Source organism: Lissotriton helveticus, chromosome 5_1, assembly GCF_964261635.1.
Source record: "Lissotriton helveticus chromosome 5_1, aLisHel1.1, whole genome shotgun sequence".
In the NCBI taxonomy this organism is placed as follows: Eukaryota; Metazoa; Chordata; class Amphibia; order Caudata; family Salamandridae; genus Lissotriton; species Lissotriton helveticus.
In genome coordinates, this window is record NC_136065.1 from 1648820157 (window position 1) to 1648832971 (window position 12815).

The window sequence follows — 12815 nt, forward strand, 5'->3', positions numbered from 1 at the left end:
AAGAGGGAGCCCCGGAAGAGCCCCGGACATGGTAAGTGCTTTAAAAATTGTTTTATTAAGGTTAGTTGCTTAAATAATGTATGTAGGGGAGGGCGGGAGGGAGGCGGGTGGCGGCCGAATCGGCTACGCACACGGAGTGGGCGTAGTGTTGCCGGCTACGCTGTCTACGCAAAATGCGTAGAAGGCAACACTACGCCTACTCCGTGGGCGTAGCCGATTCGGACGCCCAGGGTTACTTCTAACCAGTTTGGATAGATAGACTGATAAGAAAGCAGCTCTTACTCCTAAAGTTTCAGCCATCTCAAGTGTATGACTGTTGACATATGTCTGCCCCACAGAGACAGATCACTTCTAATAAGTGAGTTCTCTATCTGTCACTGATTGTGGACATACTAACTAGAGCTATCAGTATGGTCATAAATGTGAATACTCTTATGTTCTCAAATCAAAGTGGAGTTTTTCCTACTTCCAAGAAAAGTGTCTTAAGCATGCTCTTCAATTTGTGCACGCATGTAGACATTCAAATGCAACTGCATTTACATACAGAGTCTCAAAATCATAGATATCTTCATACCGCAGTAAGAATACATGAAGCGATTTACATACTGCAGGCAGGCTGGCCTTGTAGCTCAGTGGCAGAGCACTGGTCTTGTAAACCAGGGGTCATGAGTTCAAGCCTCATCAGGGCCTTTTTATATGTGAGTTTCTGTATGTTGTTTCCAAGTCATTCTTTCTAGGAGTCACACCTTGTCTTAAGTTTGCTTATTGACAAGCTTCCCTTTCCTGCTTTCATCGTATCAAGAAGACTTCATGAAAACCATTGAACCATAAACTATCGCCTCACCCCTTCCGATCGCCTGACAAACGCCATACTCACCCCGCCGGGCAAAGCCAAATAAGCCATGCATATTTGAAGTTCCTTTGAAAGTCAGAGCGAGGACTATGACCTCTGTTCCGACTGAGTCTGCATCCACAGAAAGGATGAAATAAGGATCTAGAAATTTCACCAAGGAGATGTGAACTTCATTCCCCTTAAAATACTTTTCCTCCCAGATGCCCCGGCTCTTAGTCAAATGAGGTTAATCTTCAAAACCCCACCCCCACTAACCATAAATATCCGACTCTCCTGCTGTCCATTCAAATGATACAAGGTATCTTGTACATAGAGAGAATGTGAGAAAAAGCAGAATCGCTTCATAGATTTGGTGACCTTGGATGGGTGGGCTGGATAAAGAAGTGAACCTGATTTCGGGAAAAGGAGTATCGTGATGGGGATGAGGAAAAGAGAACATGGACCACATTCACAAGTTAGAGAAATAAATATATTAGGTTGAATGGTTTTAAAAAGTTAACTTTGAGCATGAATTGTTTTTTTAAACTGCAAAGAATAAAAAAAATCAATGTGGGATTGGAGGCACAATCTGAGCAGAAAGCACCATAAGCTGCTATGGTGCAACTCTTATGTTGACTAGAAACATTAATATGATGACGCTCTTCTTTTGATACGTCTTTCAGTTAAATTTTATTGTAAGTAGCTGATACAGCACTGTTTGCAGCTCCTCAGTATATGGCTATCCCGTGACAACAATGTTTTCATCATATTTATTATTCTACAAATGTATTTTTAAATGCACTGATGTGGTGTTTGCATGCTATGCAAGACGGCACATCATGGAATGTTTATAAGGAGCATCGAATAGGATTGTGATATTTGCACCTGGAAGAGTCGGACACGCAGATCCTGAAAAGAAGTAAAAACTCTCTAGCAAGGGCCGTCTTTCCCCTGAGTTTAATCTTTACTTTTAGTGAAATGGTTTATGAAAAACCAGTAAGCTGCTCCAGGTGAGGCTCTAACTCACAACCTCGGCATGCCTCAATGCAAGTACTGCTGTATAAGTACCGCGCACTAACCGATTGCGCCACTGGAGCTCACTGTTCTCATACCTCCCCAGTTGAGCCATCTAGAGCTGACCAAGTAGATACTGGCACTGCTCCCTTATTCACTGTGCAAGATCGACTCACATGCTAGCATGTTATCATGACTATTAAAAACTACAGTCCTAATGGAACAGATTTGATAATTCTGCTATATCATGTGCTCTGTCTATTGAACACCACATATATTTGCCAGTTCTGACACAGTCTAGGAGAAACTTATGATTATTTGTAATTAGCACATCGTAAGAATTTCCTAAAAAATGAAACATAGTCACCTAAGGCAGACGAGGTGGCTGAGTGGTTAAGGCGATGGACTGCTAATCCATTGTGCTCTGCACGCGTGGGTTCGAATCCCACCTTCGTCGGAACGCCATCAGACACTCTTTTGAAGGTGGGCATGTATCGTAGTACAATTACACTCTCTTTCAAGACACAGCCATAATCCACTAGAAGGGCCCAACTGACTATTCCATTTTGGCAATTATGTCAAATTAAGGGAAGTGTTTTGTGCTTAATTGAAATTAGATCTTTCATGAAGTGTCCAGAGGATTGCCTTTCCCTCACTCCTGGCCTTCTCACTAACCCTGGTCGTAGTGGGCGTAGTGGGGCTCCGCGGAGCTACGCGGAGTGGGCGAGAAGCTACGCCCACTCCCGCACTCCGCGTAGCCCCAATACGCACCTCCCTCCCGCTCTCCCCTACATACATTATTTAAGCAACTACCATTAATAAAACAATTTTAAAGCACTTACCGTGTCCGGGGCTCGTCCGGGGCTCCCTCTTGGAATAGCGTCGTCCTGGATACCAATGCGCATGCGCGGGAGGCCGCGCATGCGCATTGGTATCCAGGAAGGGACGCTATTCCAAGAGGGAGCCCCGGAAGAGCCCCGGACATGGTAAGTGCTTTAAAAATTGTTTTATTAAGGTTAGTTGCTTAAATAATGTATGTAGGGGAGGGCGGGAGGGAGGCGGGTGGCGGCCGAATCGGCTACGCACACGGAGTGGGCGTAGTGTTGCCGGCTACGCTCTCTACGCAAAATGCGTAGAAGGCAACACTACGCCTACTCCGTGGGCGTAGCCGATTCGGACGCCCAGGGTTACTTCTAACCAGTTTGGATAGATAGACTGATAAGAAAGCAGCTCTTACTCCTAAAGTTTCAGCCATCTCAAGTGTATGACTGTTGACATATGTCTGCCCCACAGAGACAGATCACTTCTAATAAGTGAGTTCTCTATCTGTCACTGATTGTGGACATACTAACTAGAGCTATCAGTATGGTCATAAATGTGAATACTCTTATGTTCTCAAATCAAAATGGAGTTTTTCCTACTTCCAAGAAAAGTGTCTTAAGCATGCTCTTCAATTTGTGCACGCATGTAGACATTCAAATGCAACTGCATTTCCATACAGAGTCTCAAAATCATAGATATCTTCATACCGCAGTAAGAATACATGAAGCGATTTACATACTGCAGGCAGGCTGGCCTTGTAGCTCAGTGGCAGAGCACTGGTCTTGTAAACCAGGGGTCATGAGTTCAAGCCTCATCAGGGCCTTTTTATATGTGAGTTTCTGTATGTTGTTTCCAAGTCATTCTTTCTAGGAGTCACACCTTGTCTTAAGTTTGCTTATTGACAAGCTTCCCTTTCCTGCTTTCATCGTATCAAGAAGACTTCATGAAAACCATTGAACCATAAACTATCGCCTCACCCCTTCCGATCGCCTGACGAACGCCTGACAAACGCCATACTCACCCCGCCGGGCAAAGCCAAATAAGCCATGCATATTTGAAGTTCCTTTGAAAGTCAGAGCGAGGACTATGACCTCTGTTCCGACTGAGTCTGCATCCACAGAAAGGATGAAATAAGGATCTAGAAATTTCACCAAGGAGATGTGAACTTCATCCCCCTTAAAATACTTTTCCTCCCAGATGCCCCTGCTCTTAGTCAAATGAGGTTAATCTTCAAAACCCCACCCCCACTAACCATAAATATCCGACTCTCCTGCTGTCCATTCAAATGATACAAGGTATCTTGTACATAGAGAGAATGTGAGAAAAAGCAGAATCGCTTCATAGATTTGGTGACCTTGGATGGGTGGGCTGGATAAAGAAGTGAACCTGATTTTGGGAAAAGGAGTATCGTGATGGGGATGAGGAAAAGAGAACATGGACCACATTCACAAGTTAGAGAAATAAATATATTAGGTTGAATGGTTTTAAAAAGTTAACTTTGAGCATGAATTGTTTTTTTAAACTGCAAAGAATAAAAAAAATCAATGTGGGATTGGAGGCACAATCTGAGCAGAAAGCACCATAAGCTGCTATGGTGCAACTCTTATGTTGACTAGAAACATTAATATGATGATGCTGTTCTTTTGATATGTCTTTCAGTTAAATTTTATTGTAAGTAGCTGATACAGCACTGTTTGCAGCTCCTCAGTATATGGTTATCCCGTGACAACAATGTTTTCATCATATTTATTATTCTACAAATGTATTTTTAAATGCACTGATGTGGTGTTTGCATGCTATGCAAGACGGCACATCATGGAATGTTTATAAGGAGCATCGAATAGGATTGTGATATTTGCACCTGGAAGAGTCGGACACGCAGATCCTGAAAAGAAGTAAAAACTCTCTAGCAAGGGCCGTCTTTCCCCTGAGTTTAATCTTTACTTTTAGTGAAATGGTTCATGAAAAACTAGTAAGCTGCTCCAGGTGAGGCTCGAACTCACAACCTCGGCATGCCTCAATGCAATTACTGCTGTATAAGTACCGCGCGCTAACCGATTGCGCCACTGGAGCTCACTGTTCTCATACATCCCCAGTTGAGCCATCTAGAGCTGACCAAGTAGATACTGGCACTGCTCCCTTATTCACTGTGCAAGATCGACTCACATGCTAGCATGTTATCATGACTATTAAAAACTACAGTCCTAATGGAACAGATTTGATAATTCTGCTATATCATGTGCTCTGTCTACTGAACACCACATATATTTGCCAGTTCTGACACAGTCTAGGAGAAACTTATGATTATTTGTAATTAGCACATCGTAAGAATTTCCTAAAAAATGAAACATAGTAACCTAAGGCAGACGAGGTGGCCGAGTGGTTAAGGCGATGGACTGCTAATCCATTGTGCTCTGCACGTGTGGGTTCGAATCCCACCTTCGTCGGAACGCCATCAGACACTCTTTTGAAGGTGGGCATGTCTCGTAGTACAATTACACTCTCTTTCAAGACACAGCCATAATCCACTAGAAGGGCCCAACTGACTATTCCATTTTGGCAATTATGTCAAATTAAGGGAAGTGTTTTGTGCTTAATTGAAATTAGATCTTTCATGAAGTGTCCAGAGGATTGCCTTTCCCTCACTCCTGGCCTTCTAACTAACCCTGGTCGTAGTGGGCGTAGTGGGGCTCCGCGGAGCTACGCGGAGTGGGCGAGAAGCTACGCCCACTCCCGCACTCCGCGTAGCCCCACTACGCACCTCCCTCCCGCTCTCCCCTACATACATTATTTAAGCAACTACCCTTAATAAAACAATTTTAAAGCACTTACCGTGTCCGGGGCTCGTCCGGGGCTCCCTCTTGGAATAGCGTCGTCCTGGATACCAATGCGCATGCGCGGGCGGCCGCGCATGCGCATTTCTCCCGAGAAATGCGCATGCGCGGGAGGCCGCGCATGCGCATTGGTATCCAGGAAGGGACGCTATTCCAAGAGGGAGCCCCGGAAGAGCCCCGGACATGGTAAGTGCTTTAAAAATTGTTTTATTAAGGTTAGTTGCTTAAATAATGTATGTAGGGGAGGGCGGGAGGGAGGCGGGTGGCGGCCGAATCGGCTATGCACACGGAGTGGGCGTAGTGTTGCCGGCTACGCTGTCTACGCAAAATGCGTAGAAGGCAACACTACGCCTACTCCGTGGGCGTAGCCGATTCGGACGCCCAGGGTTACTTCTAACCAGTTTGGATAGATAGACTGATAAGAAAGCAGCTCTTACTCCTAAAGTTTCAGCCATCTCAAGTGTATGACTGTTGACATATGTCTGCCCCACAGAGACAGATCACTTCTAATAAGTGAGTTCTCTATCTGTCACTGATTGTGGACATACTAACTAGAGCTATCAGTATGGTCATAAATGTGAATACTCTTATGTTCTCAAATCAAAATGGAGTTTTTCCTACTTCCATGAAAAGTGTCTTAAGCATGCTCTTCAATTTGTGCACGCATGTAGACATTCAAATGCAACTGCATTTCCATACAGAGTCTCAAAATCATAGATATCTTCATACCGCAGTAAGAATACATGAAGCGATTTACATACTGCAGGCAGGCTGGCCTTGTAGCTCAGTGGCAGAGCACTGGTCTTGTAAACCAGGGGTCATGCGTTCAAGCCTCATCAGGGCCTTTTTATATGTGAGTTTCTGTATGTTGTTTCCAAGTCATTCTTTCTAGGAGTCACACCTTGTCTTAAGTTTGCTTATTGACAAGCTTCCCTTTCCTGCTTTCATCGTATCAAGAAGACTTCATGAAAACCATTGAACCATAAACTATCGCCTCACCCCTTCCGATCGCCTGACGAACGCCTGACAAACGCCATTCTCACCCCGCCGGGCAAAGCCAAATAAGCCATGCATATTTGAAGTTCCTTTGAAAGTCAGAGCGAGGACTATGACCTCTGTTCCGACTGAGTCTGCATCCACAGAAAGGATGAAATAAGGATCTAGAAATTTCACCAAGGAGATGTGAACTTCATCCCTCTTAAAATACTTTTCCTCCCAGATGCCCCGGCTCTTAGTCAAATGAGGTTAATCTTCAAAACCCCACCCCCACTAACCATAAATATCCGACTCTCCTGCTGTCCATTCAAATGATACAAGGTATCTTGTACATAGAGAGAATGTGAGAAAAAGCAGAATCGCTTCATAGATTTGGTGACGTTGGATGGGTGGGCTGGATAAAGAAGTGAACCTGATTTCGGGAAAAGGAGTATCGTGATGGGGATGAGGAAAAGAGAACATGGACCACATTCACAAGTTAGAGAAATAAATATATTAGGTTGAATGGTTTTAAAAAGTTAACTTTGAGCATGAATTGTTTTTTTAAACTGCAAAGAATAAAAAAAATCAATGTGGGATTGGAGGCACAATCTGAGCAGAAAGCACCATAAGCTGCTATGGTGCAACTCTTATGTTGACTAGAAACATTAATATGATGACGCTCTTCTTTTGATATGTCTTTCAGTTAAATTTTATTGTAAGTAGCTGATACAGCACTGTTTGCAGCTCCTCAGTATATGGTTATCCCGTGACAACAATGTTTTCATCATATTTATTATTCTACAAATGTATTTTTAAATGCACTGATGTGGTGTTTGCATGCTATGCAAGATGGCACATCATGGAATGTTTATAAGGAGCATCAAATAGGATTGTGATATTTGCACCTGGAAGAGTCGGACACGCAGATCCTGAAAAGAAGTAAAAACTCTCTAGCAAGGGCCGTCTTTCCCCTGAGTTTAATCTTTACTTTTAGTGAAATGGTTTATGAAAAACCAGTAAGCTGCTCCAGGTGAGGCTCGAACTCACAACCTCGGCATGCCTCAATGCAAGTACTGCTGTATAAGTACCACGCGCTAACCGATTGCGCCACTGGAGCTCACTGTGCTCATACCTCCCCAGTTGAGCCATCTAGAGCTGACCAAGTAGATACTGGCACTGCTCCCTTATTCACTGTGCAAGATCGACTCACATGCTAGCATGTTATCATGACTATTAAAAACTACAGTCCTAATGGAACAGATTTGATAATTCTGCTATATCATGTGCTCTGTCTATTGAACACCACATATATTTGCCAGTTCTGACACAGTCTAGGAGAAACTTATGATTATTTGTAATTAGCACATCGTAAGAATTTCCTAAAAAATGAAACATAGTCATCTAAGGTAGACGAGGTGGCCGAGTGGTTAAGGCGATGGACTGCTAATCCATTGTGCTCTGCACGCGTGGGTTCGAATCCCACCTTCGTCGGAACGCCATCAGACACTCTTTTGAAGGTGGGCATGTCTCGTAGTACAATTACACTCTCTTTCAAGACACAGCCATAATCCACTAGAAGGGCCCAACTGACTATTCCATTTTGGCAATTATGTCAAATTAAGGGAAGTGTTTTTTGCTTAATTGAAATTAGATCTTTCATGAAGTGTCCAGAGGATTGCCTTTCCCTCACTCCTGGCCTTCTAACTAACCCTGGTCGTAGTGGGCGTAGTGGGGCTCCGTGGAGCTACGCGGAGTGGGCGAGAAGCTACGCCCACTCCCGCACTCCGCGTAGCCCCACTACGCACCTCCCTCCCGCTCTCCCCTACATACATTATTTAAGCAACTACCCTTAATAAAACAATTTTAAAGCACTTACCGTGTCCGGGGCTCGTCCGGGGCTCCCTCTTGGAATAGCGTCGTCCTGGATACCAATGCGCATGCTCGGGCGGCCGCGCATGCGCATTTCTCCCGAGAAATGCGCATGCGCGGGAGGCCGCGCATGCGCATTGGTATCCAGGAAGGGACGCTATTCCAAGAGGGAGCCCCGGAAGAGCCCCGGACATGGTAAGTGCTTTAAAAATTGTTTTATTAAGGTTAGTTGCTTAAATAATGTGTGTAGGGGAGGGCGGGAGGGAGGCGGGTGGCGGCCGAATCGGCTACGCACACGGAGTGGGCGTAGTGTTGCCTGCTACGCTGTCTACGCAAAATGCGTAGAAGGCAACACTACGCCTACTCCGTGGGCGTAGCCAATTCGGACGCCCAGGGTTACTTCTAACCAGTTTGGATAGATAGACTGATAAGAAAGCAGCTCTTACTCCTAAAGTTTCAGCCATCTCAAGTGTATGACTGTTGACATATGTCTGCCCCACAGAGACAGATCACTTCTAATAAGTGAGTTCTCTATCTGTCACTGATTGTGGACATACTAACTAGAGCTATCAGTATGGTCATAAATGTGAATACTCTTATGTTCTCAAATCAAAATGGAGTTTTTCCTACTTCCAAGAAAAGTGTCTTATCCATGCTCTTCAATTTGTGCACGCATGTAGACATTCAAATGCAACTGCATTTCCATACAGAGTCTCAAAATCATAGATATCTTCATACCGCAGTAAGAATACATGAAGCGATTTACATACTGCAGGCAGGCTGGCCTTGTAGCTCAGTGGCAGAGCACTGGTCTTGTAAACCAGGGGTCATGAGTTCAAGCCTCATCAGGGCCTTTTTATATGTGAGTTTCTGTATGTTGTTTCCAAGTCATTCTTTCTAGGAGTCACACCTTGTCTTAAGTTTGCTTATTGACAAGCTTCCCTTTCCTGCTTTCATCGTATCAAGAAGACTTCATGAAAACCATTGAACCATAAACTATCGCCTCACCCCTTCCGATCGCCTGACAAACACCATTCTCACCCCGCCGGGCAAAGCCAAATAAGCCATGCATATTTGAAGTTCCTTTGAAAGTCAGAGCGAGGACTATGACCTCTGTTCCGACTGAGTCTGCATCCACAGAAAGGATGAAATAAGGATCTAGAAATTTCACCAAGGAGATGTGAACTTCATCCCCCTTAAAATACTTTTCCTCCCAGAAGCCCCGGCTCTTAGTCAAATGAGGTTAATCTTCAAAACCCCACCCCCACTAACCATAAATATCCGACTCTCCTGCTGTCCATTCAAATGATACAAGGTATCTTGTACATAGAGAGAATGTGAGAAAAAGCAGAATCGCTTCATAGATTTGGTGACCTTGGATGGGTGGGCTGGATAAAGAAGTGAACCTGATTTCGGGAAAAGGAGTATCGTGATGGGGATGAGGAAAAGAGAACATGGACCACATTCACAAGTTAGAGAAATAAATATATTAGGTTGAATGGTTTTAAAAAGTTAACTTTGAGCATGAATTGTTTTTTTAAACTGCAAAGAATAAAAAAAATCAATGTGGGATTGGAGGCACAATCTGAGCAGAAAGCACCATAAGCTGCTATGGTGCAACTCTTATGTTGACTAGAAACATTAATATGATGACGCTCTTCTTTTGATATGTCTTTCATTTACATGTTATTGTTAGTAGCTGATACAGCACTGTTTGCAGCTCCTCAGTATATGGTTATCCCGTGACAACAATGTTTTCATCATATTTATTATTCTACAAATGTATTTTTAAATGCACTGATGTGGTGTTTGCATGCTATGCAAGACGGCACATCATGGAATGTTTATAAGGAGCATCGAATAGGATTGTGATATTTGCACCTGGAAGAGTCGGACACGCAGATCCTGAAAAGAAGTAAAAACTCTCTAGCAAGGGCCGTCTTTCCCCTGAGTTTAATCTTTACTTTTAGTGAAATGGTTTATGAAAAACCAGTAAGCTGCTCCAGGTGAGGCTCGAACTCACAACCTCGGCATGCCTCAATGCAAGTACTGCTGTATAAGTACCGCGCGCTAACCGATTGCGCCACTGGATCTCACTGTTCTCATATCTCCCCAGTTGAGCCATCTAGAGCTGACCAAGGGGATACTGGCACTGCTCCCTTATTCACTGTGCAAGATCGACTCACATGCTAGCATGTTATCATGACTATTAAAAACTACAGTCCTAATGGAACAGATTTGATAATTCTGCTATATCATGTGCTCTGTCTATTGAACACCACATATATTTGCCAGTTCTGACACAGTCTAGGAGAAACTTATGATTATTTGTAATTAGCACATCGTAAGAATTTCCTAAAAAATGAAACATAGTCACCTAAGGCAGACGAGGTGGCCGAGTGGTGAAGGCGATGGACTGCAAATCCATTGTGCTCTGCACGCATGGGTTTGAATCCCACCTTCGTCGGAACGCCATCAGACACTCTTTTGAAGGTGGGCATGTCTCGTAGTACAATTACACTCTCTTTCAAGACACAGCCATAATCCACTAGAAGGGCCCAACTGACTATTCCATTTTGGCAATTATGTCAAATTAAGGGGTTTTGTGCTTAATTGAAATTAGATCTTTCATGAAGTGTCCAGAGGATTGCCTTTCCCTCACTCCTGGCCTTCTAACTAACCCTGGTCGTAGTGGGCGTAGTGGGGCTCCGCGGAGCTACGCGGAGTGGGCGAGAAGCTACGCCCACTCCCGCACTCCGCGTAGCCCCACTACGCACCTCCCTCCCGCTCTCCCCTACATACATTATTTAATCAACTACCCTTAATAAAACAATGTTAAAGCACTTACCGTGTCCGGGGCTCATCCGGGGCTCCCTCTTGGAATAGCGTCGTCCTGGATACCAATGCGCATGCGCGGGCGGCCGCGCATGCGCATTTCTCCCGAGAAATGCGCATGCGCGGGAGGCCGCGCATGCGCATTGGTATCCAGGAAGGGACGCTATTCCAAGAGGGAGCCCCGGAAGAGCCCCGGACATGGTAAGTGCTTTAAAAATTGTTTTATTAAGGTTAGTTGCTTAAATAATGTATGTAGGGGAGGGCGGGAGGGAGGCGGGTGGCGGCCGAATCGGCTACGCACACGGAGTGGGCGTAGTGTTGCCGGCTACGCTGTCTACGCAAAATGCGTAGAAGGCAACACTACGCCTACTCCGTGGGCGTAGCCGATTCGGACGCCCAGGGTTACTTCTAACCAGTTTGGATAGATAGACTGATAAGAAAGCAGCTCTTACTCCTAAAGTTTCAGCCATCTCAAGTGTATGACTGTTGACATATGTCTGCCCCACAGAGACAGATCACTTCTAATAAGTGAGTTCTCTATCTGTCACTGATTGTGGACATACTAACTAGAGCTATCAGTATGGTCATAAATGTGAATACTCTTATGTTCTCAAATCAAAATGGAGTTTTTCCTACTTCCAAGAAAAGTGTCTTAAGCATGCTCTTCAATTTGTGCACGCATGTAGACATTCAAATGCAACTGCATTTCCATACAGAGTCTCAAAATCATAGATATCTTCATACCGCAGTAAGAATACATGAAGCGATTTACATACTACAGGCAGGCTGGCCTTGTCGCTCAGTGGCAAAGGCACTGGTCTTGTAAACCAGGGGTCATGAGTTCAAGCCTCATCAGGGCCTTTTTATATGTGAGTTTCTGTATGTTGTTTCCAAGTCATTCTTTCTAGGAGTCACACCTTGTCTTAAGTTTGCTTATTGACAAGCTTCCCTTTCCTGCTTTCATCGTATCAAGAAGACTTCATGAAAACCATTGAACCATAAACTATCGCCTCACCCCTTCCGATCGCCTGACAAACGCCATTCTCACCCCGCCGGGCAAAGCCAAATAAGCCATGCATATTTGAAGTTCCTTTGAAAGTCAGAGCGAGGACTATGACCTCTGTTCCGACTGAGTCTGCATCCACAGAAAGGATGAAATAAGGATCTAGAAATTTCACCAAGGAGATGTGAACTTCATCCCCCTTAAAATACTTTTCCTCCCAGATGCCCCGGCTCTTAGTCAAATGAGGTTAATCTTCAAAACCCCACCCCCACTAACCATAAATATCCGACTCTCCTGCTGTCCATTCAAATGATACAAGGTATCTTGTACATAGAGAGAATGTGAGAAAAAGCAGAATCGCTTCATAGATTTGGTGACCTTGGATGGGTGGGCTGGATAAAGAAGTGAACCTGATTTCGGGAAAAGGAGTATCGTGATGGGGATGAGGAAAAGAGAACATGGACCACATTCACAAGTTAGAGAAATAAATATATTAGGTTGAATGGTTTTAAAAAGGTAACTTTGAGCATGAATTGTTTTTTTAAACTGCAAAGAATAAAAAAAATCAATGTGGGATTGGAGGCACAATCTGAGCAGAAAGCACCATAAGCTGCTATGGTGCAACTCT

The 12815-nt window shown here is 44.3% G+C and overlaps 13 non-coding genes across 13 annotated transcripts; 9 read left to right on the forward strand and 4 right to left on the reverse strand.

Moving 5' to 3' along the window:
* Window positions 1–618: 618 nt before the first annotated feature.
* TRNAT-UGU (transfer RNA threonine (anticodon UGU)) lies at window positions 619–690 on the forward strand. The gene has a single exon. It is a non-coding gene; the product is annotated as a tRNA-Thr (tRNA).
* A 1144-nt stretch (window positions 691–1834) lies between these two features.
* TRNAI-UAU (transfer RNA isoleucine (anticodon UAU)) lies at window positions 1835–1929 on the reverse strand. Its single transcript has 2 exons — window positions 1892–1929; window positions 1835–1870 (listed from the first exon to the last, which is right to left on the reverse strand). It is a non-coding gene; the product is annotated as a tRNA-Ile (tRNA).
* A 292-nt stretch (window positions 1930–2221) lies between these two features.
* Window positions 2222–2303, forward strand: TRNAS-GCU (transfer RNA serine (anticodon GCU)). The gene has a single exon. It is a non-coding gene; the product is annotated as a tRNA-Ser (tRNA).
* A 1116-nt stretch (window positions 2304–3419) lies between these two features.
* Window positions 3420–3491, forward strand: TRNAT-UGU (transfer RNA threonine (anticodon UGU)). The gene has a single exon. It is a non-coding gene; the product is annotated as a tRNA-Thr (tRNA).
* Window positions 3492–4646: 1155 nt separating this feature from the next.
* Window positions 4647–4741, reverse strand: TRNAI-UAU (transfer RNA isoleucine (anticodon UAU)). Its single transcript has 2 exons — window positions 4704–4741; window positions 4647–4682 (listed from the first exon to the last, which is right to left on the reverse strand). It is a non-coding gene; the product is annotated as a tRNA-Ile (tRNA).
* Window positions 4742–5033: 292 nt separating this feature from the next.
* Window positions 5034–5115, forward strand: TRNAS-GCU (transfer RNA serine (anticodon GCU)). The gene has a single exon. It is a non-coding gene; the product is annotated as a tRNA-Ser (tRNA).
* A 1160-nt stretch (window positions 5116–6275) lies between these two features.
* TRNAT-UGU (transfer RNA threonine (anticodon UGU)) lies at window positions 6276–6347 on the forward strand. The gene has a single exon. It is a non-coding gene; the product is annotated as a tRNA-Thr (tRNA).
* A 1155-nt stretch (window positions 6348–7502) lies between these two features.
* TRNAI-UAU (transfer RNA isoleucine (anticodon UAU)) lies at window positions 7503–7597 on the reverse strand. Its single transcript has 2 exons — window positions 7560–7597; window positions 7503–7538 (listed from the first exon to the last, which is right to left on the reverse strand). It is a non-coding gene; the product is annotated as a tRNA-Ile (tRNA).
* A 292-nt stretch (window positions 7598–7889) lies between these two features.
* On the forward strand, window positions 7890–7971 carry TRNAS-GCU (transfer RNA serine (anticodon GCU)). The gene has a single exon. It is a non-coding gene; the product is annotated as a tRNA-Ser (tRNA).
* Window positions 7972–9131: 1160 nt separating this feature from the next.
* Window positions 9132–9203, forward strand: TRNAT-UGU (transfer RNA threonine (anticodon UGU)). Its single transcript has one exon. It is a non-coding gene; the product is annotated as a tRNA-Thr (tRNA).
* A 1144-nt stretch (window positions 9204–10347) lies between these two features.
* Window positions 10348–10442, reverse strand: TRNAI-UAU (transfer RNA isoleucine (anticodon UAU)). The gene is made up of 2 exons: window positions 10405–10442; window positions 10348–10383 (listed from the first exon to the last, which is right to left on the reverse strand). It is a non-coding gene; the product is annotated as a tRNA-Ile (tRNA).
* Window positions 10443–10734: 292 nt separating this feature from the next.
* TRNAC-GCA (transfer RNA cysteine (anticodon GCA)) lies at window positions 10735–10816 on the forward strand. Its single transcript has one exon. It is a non-coding gene; the product is annotated as a tRNA-Cys (tRNA).
* Window positions 10817–11972: 1156 nt separating this feature from the next.
* TRNAT-UGU (transfer RNA threonine (anticodon UGU)) lies at window positions 11973–12045 on the forward strand. Its single transcript has one exon. It is a non-coding gene; the product is annotated as a tRNA-Thr (tRNA).
* Window positions 12046–12815: the final 770 nt, after the last annotated feature.